The sequence below is a fragment of the Limulus polyphemus genome, unplaced genomic scaffold, assembly GCF_000517525.1.
Source record: "Limulus polyphemus unplaced genomic scaffold, Limulus_polyphemus-2.1.2 Scaffold3406, whole genome shotgun sequence".
NCBI lineage: Eukaryota > Metazoa > Arthropoda > Merostomata > Xiphosura > Limulidae > Limulus > Limulus polyphemus.
In genome coordinates this window covers 124,335-131,804 of record NW_013669016.1, presented here as the reverse complement: position 1 = coordinate 131,804, position 7,470 = coordinate 124,335, and the positions used below count along the sequence as shown (strand labels likewise).

General features: G+C 33.9%; 1 protein-coding gene across 1 annotated transcript in view; it reads left to right on the top strand.

Moving 5' to 3' along the window:
* Positions 1–803: 803 nt before the first annotated feature.
* Positions 804–7,470, top strand: part of LOC106469298 (rhomboid-related protein 3-like) — a 30,603-nt gene continuing 23,936 nt past the window's right edge. Inside the window, exon 1 of the mRNA XM_013929784.1 lies at positions 804–965. The gene's annotated coding sequence lies outside the window, so the exon portion shown is untranslated. The remainder of the gene's footprint in view (positions 966–7,470) is intronic.

The following is a 7,470-nucleotide window of genomic DNA, read 5'->3' as shown; positions in this document are numbered from 1 at the left end:
CATACACATACTAGTTTGGAAGTTCTTAGTCAGCAGCAGCTTCTGTGTATAATAACCCACTTTAGTGCGTAATGGTAGACAATTATACCATAAAATCTGATTATCATCATACACATACTAGTTTGGAAGTTCTTAGTCAGCAGCAGTTTTTGTGTATAATAACCCACTTTAGTGCGTAATAGTAGACAATTATACCAGAAAATCTGATTATCATCATACACATACTAGTTTGGAAGTTCTTAGTCAGCAGCAGTTTCTGTGTATAATAACCCACTTTAGTGCTTAATAGTAGACAATTATACCAGAAAATCTGATTATCATCATACACATACTAGTTTGGAAGTTCTTAGTCAGCAGCAGTTTCTGTGTATAATAACCCACTTTAGTGCGTAATAGTAGACAATTTTGGTAGAAAGAAGAAATTGTCCAATTTCCATAAAGAGCAGTAAATATCAACTGGTTTGACAGAACATTAACGTTTCTCACTTCCAAACCATAACTAAACTGATAGCAGGTTTAAGAAAATTAGTCTAATGATCGTTAACTAGTCTAATGATCGTTAACTAGCGCTCTTCAGTATTTTAACATAAATGTTATTACATAACTATCTTGATTAAACCTGAAAATACTGATTAGATTTTCAAAAAAGTTACTTAGCTTATTTTTTTTTATTTGAGTATTAGATAATATAAATGACTTCTAAATCAGTTATAAGAACAGTACGAATCAGATAACTGATATGGATGTTATGTCTATAGGGGATGCACAATTTTTTAATTGACTTTTTAAGTTTCTTTTATTTTAGTGCAAGATTACACAATAAGCTGTTTGAACTCTGTCCACCGACAAGGAGTAGAATACCGGATTTTGGCGCTGTAAGTCCTTAACTCACCAGTTACTCACCGAGTGATTGACGAAAATTAAAGACCGACAACTAAATATATTACTTATCATAAATAATCAAAGTAAGTACGCATTTATCACTGGAAACTTTTCTATTGATTTAGTTTGAGGGCTTATAAAGCTAAAAATCAGGTTTTGATATCCGTGGTGTAACTTTGTGCTTAACAACAAACAAACAAACTACAGATGGACATAGTATTAGGGATATTCTTACTTTTCTCCCTCAATGGCTGAGCGGTAAATCTGACGGCTTATAAAGCTGAAAATCTGGTTTCGATAGTTGCTAAAAATCAAGTTTGATATCCGTGGTGTAACTTTGTGCTTAACAACAAACAAACAAACTACAGATAGACATAGTATTAGGGATATTCTTACTTTTCACCCTCAATGGCTGAGCGGTAAATCTGACGGCTTATAAAGCTTAACAACAAACAAACAAACTACAGATGGACATAGTATTAGGGATATTCTTATTTTTCACCCTCAATGGCTGAGCGGTAAATCTGACGGCTTATAAAGCTTAACAACAAACAAACAAACTACAGATGAACATAGTATTAGGGATATTCTTACTTTTCACCCTCGATGGCTGAGCGGTAAATCTGACGGCTTATAAAGCTAAAAATATGGTTTCGATAGTTGCACAGGGTACAGTACAGGTAGCCCCATGTGTAACTTTGTGTTTAATAACAAACAAATAACAAACCATTTTACTTTTTTTCCCATAGAGTATTTCTGAATAACCGTAACAAACATAAATAGTTTAAACTACTACTTACTACTTTAGTTTCAATCTAAATAGCTGTCTTCATTGACTTCATTCTCACTTGATCCTCACTGGCTTCTTTAACCAGAATTTCACTGTTTCCAGTTCTATTAGTGAGTGTAATCACAGCTGCCAGATTTCGCTCCTCATTTCATTTCCCACTGTTACTCTTTCTCTACTGTTACTGTTCAGGTTCTCATCGTGGAGGAGATGGAGATTATAGGCCCAGTAACAAATTTAGCTGCGTTGTCCATGGTGATGGACTTTCATTTTATCTTTACGTTACTTAATGCAGTCCTATTGTGTTTTCAAATAGCTGTTGTAAGTAGAAAGCTGAATACTCGGGTAAATGTTACTGCCCTCCCCCAATGATGTTAACTTTAGAATTACCAATGGAGTAATTTATGCTCCAAATGGCTTCTGAATTCTTGAATTTGTTGGTTACACAGTCCCTTGTATCACGAGTCAGATAAAAATTTAAACAAAAAACCGTTAATATTGTAATTACTATTACTAATCACTACTGGAGTATACTGTGTATTTCATGTAGTCAGTTCTTCATACTAAGTATTGTAACAGGACAACTCATAAAATGTAAACAAAAACCGTTAATGTTGTAATTACTATTACTAATCACTATTGGAGTATACTGTGTATTTCATGTAGTCAGTTCTTCACACTAAGTATTGTAACAGGCCAAATCATTACCTCACCGGTAGTGAAAGGAATCTAAGCAGGTCGTTAATTTGTGGGCAATGATGCTAGCTGACTTCCTTGCTTCACACAGCTTTGTATTCAGACAAGTCACACGGTACCTTTTTAGTATTCCAAGGATGAACCTAGTACACAGTAACTTGATCTCCGCAGTAACTGGAGATTCGAGGACATAGGATTTGTTGTATGTGGAAATAAATTAAAGAGATTCGGTAAGAACTTGAGTAAAAACAAACAGAATACAGAAGAACAAGATACAAGTGGTTGAGTATTGCGTTGCGTAAGTTAAATTAAAATTGAAAGATAAGAGTGAACTGTTTGTATCAAATGAAAAACTGTAATTGATGAAAGAAAAAACGAAGACTAACTTTGTAGATGAAATAAAAATAAAACACACATGATCAGAGGTACTTCGAGAAATAATGAAACAATGACTGGACTTCAACAGTGAGTCTTTTCTCCTTTAAGATTAATAACGAAACAGCTTTAAAATGACCACTGCGTTTACAAGAAGAAGAAAAAAAAGAATCACAAGAACCTGGAAGTATCTCTTCTCCTTCCAACAGCTGTAGAGCATTCCCACATAAACAAAATGATGTATGAAACAATTACAACTATCTTATGAAACAGTAGATAGTTCAAAATAAGAGCTATGTAAAAAATATATATATATATATATATATATATGTGTGTGTGTGTGAGTTGTGACAGGCGGATGCGTGGTATGTGGATACCACACAACTGCTGTGTATGTGTTGGGCGTAAGCTCAAATGTTTTCATGGTTGCGTCCACTTTTCAGTCTTCTAATATTCTTCATCTTGTAAAGGATGAAGCAAAAGTCCTGGTGGCTGGAAATTGTCGTCCTCGTACATTGTTCTTCAAATGTTTACTGGGATAATTTCTGCAAAATGTCTTAATAGTGTTGCCTTGTATTCCTGAAGATATGAACTCCCTCAGACAACAAAAGTTTGTTGTATTCAAGCTTTCTAATAGGATATTAGATTAGCTGTATCAGGCAAAGTACTCCACGCATGCGTATCCGGTTGTGATGAGTTAACACTATGAAAATCCATTTGTTTGCAAAAGTTTGATTACAAAATAGTCACCAGTCTCTTTAAAGTTCATTTGTTTCTTGCTGTAAAAACTCCAGATTCTACCCAGTACAAAGGCTTGGGCATTGTGGCCATTTTTTCTTACTGTTAAGTAAAACATATTACACCAGTCCATAATTCTAAGAAAATCTTCATTTGAGACAAGTAACTGATCAAACAATAGGTTCACAACTCGACTGTAGATTTCTCTGTCGAACGAAATGTCTATTATTTTATAGATTATTTTCAACGAATTACTTCTAACCAATTCCTATAATGAGGGTAGGATCACCCATTTTCTAAGCTTTTCTTCAATATGTCCACTTACTACCATTTACGATTCGCAATTAACACACTTTCCCGTATTTGAAGCTTCCAAATACATGAGAAACATTAGAAGGGATCTAATCATTTTAAAGTACAAACTGATTTCAATTATACACACTAGATCTACTCGTTAAGTCTATAATAAATTCTAGAAAACCCTCTATTTAACAGCAAGTTATTAGACCCATATAAAAACATTAATCTGTGACGGATTTACTATTATATATGTATTTTAATATCGATACTTGTTTAAGTTAAATTTATATGTAGAAATGTGCATAACTTATACTGTTAAATCTGTATTGCGAAATTCCTGCCTACTCTCTAAAATTGTAGAAAAGTCTCGAGTGTAAGAATCAACAATATATGTAATGGCTGGAGACGGCTTGAATGGGTAATGAAGAAAAACTTTAATATAAGTTTAACGTAACAGCAAATGTACAACATTTCGACAAGGTTTTGTACAACTTGTACCTGATGATGACAAAACCTTGTCGAAACGTTGTACATTTGCTGTTATATTAAAGTTTTTCTTCATTACCCATTCAAGCCGTCTCCAGCCATTATTAGTCTCAAAGTGGGTTCCTCGTCATCGAACAACAATATATGTGTGTACGTAAACACTGGTGTATCGCTTATATTGTTGAGGAAGCTGAAATTTCGAAAATTCTCCTCACGCCTATAAATATAACCAACGCCACCTGCCAAAAGGCAGTATATATTATTGGTTTGCTATAGTTGATGTGCTATACACCTAGGAAGCTGTAACTGTGATTATTATAACGCTTATTAATCGAGAACTTCAGATATTTGACCAGGAACATTTATAAATTTCGAACATTACAAACCATCTAACTTCAGTGGATTCACCTTGGACGTTAATATTTTTACGAAAACATTATCTAACTTCGTCGGTGGAAAAACTCGACGTGTGATCGGTGAAGAGAGAAGAACACAGAGCTAGCTAGCTCCATGTTAAATGAATTGTATCTACATCAACTCGAAATTAATTCGTTCATCGTGAACCCTCGATAAGATATCAAGGACGTTCCAAACTAGAAAGAAGTTTGTACATAGATCATTATTTGTAATAACCGTTATTGTAAATTGTATTATTTTTTGTATGTTAAAATATATTTGTATTAAAAAAGAAACTGTGTATCAATCTTGTTGGGAAATATTATAAATTAAAACTACATTTATTTACCTTCTAAATCTAAATTACAATTTAACTCAGTTTTAGGCTATTTGAAATATAATACGTAACATAATAATCACAATAGACTAAATCATAATTTTCTAGAGAATGAAACCTTTGAAAATAGCTACTAAGTAGTGCATAAGTTGTCATAAGTATTTCATACGTTGTGGACACGCCATAAAAGTGACTATCAAGCCCATTATTTGGTTCAAAGAGCCGGACAAAGCCATTGTTGCGATGTGTGTTACTTGCTGACTATCTTTCCTGTGGTCAGTAGCTCAAAATTAGGGACGACTAGATGTCAACGTATCTCTGACCTGTCCATTTCAAGTGTTTCAAATAACGTTTATGCTGAAAATTCCTATTTTATATTTTTGACCCTATTGGTTAATAATAAAGCAACAAAAAGAAATTGCAACGAGTAATCACATGAGTAAATACTTATTTACTTTTAGACTCTGTAGTGCGAAACTATAAAAAAAAACATATTTATCATTATTTACACAGCCATAGACACTGTAATGTGAAATGAAAATAAAACATGCTATGATAATTTTCATGTCTCTAGATACTATAATGTGAAACCACAAGAAAACATACTTATGATGGTTTAAACTTCACAAATCCCCGTCACACCAAACATGCTCGCCCTTTCAGCCGTGGGGGCGTTATAATGTGACGGTCAATCCCACTATTCGTTAATAAAAGAGTAGCCCAAGAGTTGGCGGTGGGTGGTGATGACTAGCTGCCTTCCCTCTAGTCTTACACTGCTAAATTAGGGACGGCTAGCGCAGATAGCCCTCGTGTAGCTTTGCGCGAAATTCAAAACAAAACAAACAAACTTCACAATAAATAATTTTCAACGTAGAACTTACTTGCTATAGCTTGTAGGTTGTTGTTATAAATCGAGATTTAGCTGGTGCATAAAATGCAAAAAGTTGTATATAAAATGTCACGGAAAGATGGAAAATTTCCAAAAAAAAATACTGTTTTTAAATTCATATCTCTAATTGTTCTTTTTTAGAAAGTGGTTATTTGAGTGTTTGTGGATATACATTTAAAGTGTTAGTGATATTTTTATTTCTGGTTTTCTCATTCTTAACATTATATCAAACACGCAGATAAAAGCAAAAAAATTGTTGGTATTTTAGAATATAAGTAACAGTAATTATTTCCATTCTTCTTATTTATTTTCTGGGTTAAATACTAAAAACTGTCTTCTTTTCACAAAAACAGTTTACTAATAATATCGTAGGGCATATTGTGTTACCTATGAATGGAATGAAACATCCCACACTTGTTTTTATTTTCTGGGTTAAATACTAAAAACTGTCTTCTTTTCACAAAAACAGTTTACTAATAATATCGTAGGGCATATTGTGTTACCTATGAATGGAATGAAACATTCCACACTTGTTTTATCAAGTCTAGCTGTTGTCATTTTGCTGGAGTTAATTTGTCAACTGATGTAATTGATATAACTGATATAAGGCTATAAAGCACTTGTTGATTTGATGATATATATGTATATGTAGCAAAACCAATATATTGATAGTGAAATTGAAAAACTACAATAGTGACTCACCCAACCTTCATCCGTAGACTATGATTATTAGATGACAAGAGCTATAAGCTCCTTACCTCGATAGTTCAGTAACAACTGAGCACCAGTCCTCCTTCCTGGGTGGAAGTTGGGTGTTTCACAAATGTATAAATTGTTTGTTTGTTTTCTTTCAGTAACAAGAAAATTTCTACTAGCGTGTTAAGTGTAATATTTTTTAATGGTTTTTAGGGGTGAGTGACAACCATATCCACACCCGGCTGCAGACTGTGGGTGGTAGAACGTTTTGAGATGTTGTGAGTTAAAGCACCCAACACCTACCTGATTTTCCTTACAACTTGTTTTGTTGTTCATCTAAAGTTTTCAGGGATTATGTCTCATAGACAGGATATTCCCAACGCTTATGGGAGCTATTACTGCAGACATTTTCCGTTAATAATTATACCTTTTCTACTTTCTTGTCAAATTTATAATTTTCTTGTTTTGCAGGTTTGTTACTGACGCAAAAATTAATTAATTTTATTTGGACTTGTTTTGTTAAGTATAATAACTATGAATTTTGTTGTGAGTGACAGCTTTTGAGTTTCACTTTCATTATTCTGCGGACTTACAACGCTAGAATCCGGGTTTCGATACCCGTGGTGGGCAGAGAACAGATAGCCCATTGTGTAGCTTTGTGCGTAATTATAAACAAACAAAAACTTTCAGTGTTTTGATTTTGCTTTCTATATTTTTCATGATCATTATATAGCATGGCCAGGTGGGTAGGACGCTCGACTCGCAATCTGCGGGTCGCGGGTTCGCGCCCCCATACCACCAAAAACATGCTCGCCCTTTTAGCCGTGGGTCAATTCCACTATTCGTTGGTAAAAGAGTAGCCCAAGAGTTGGCGGTGGGTGGTGATGA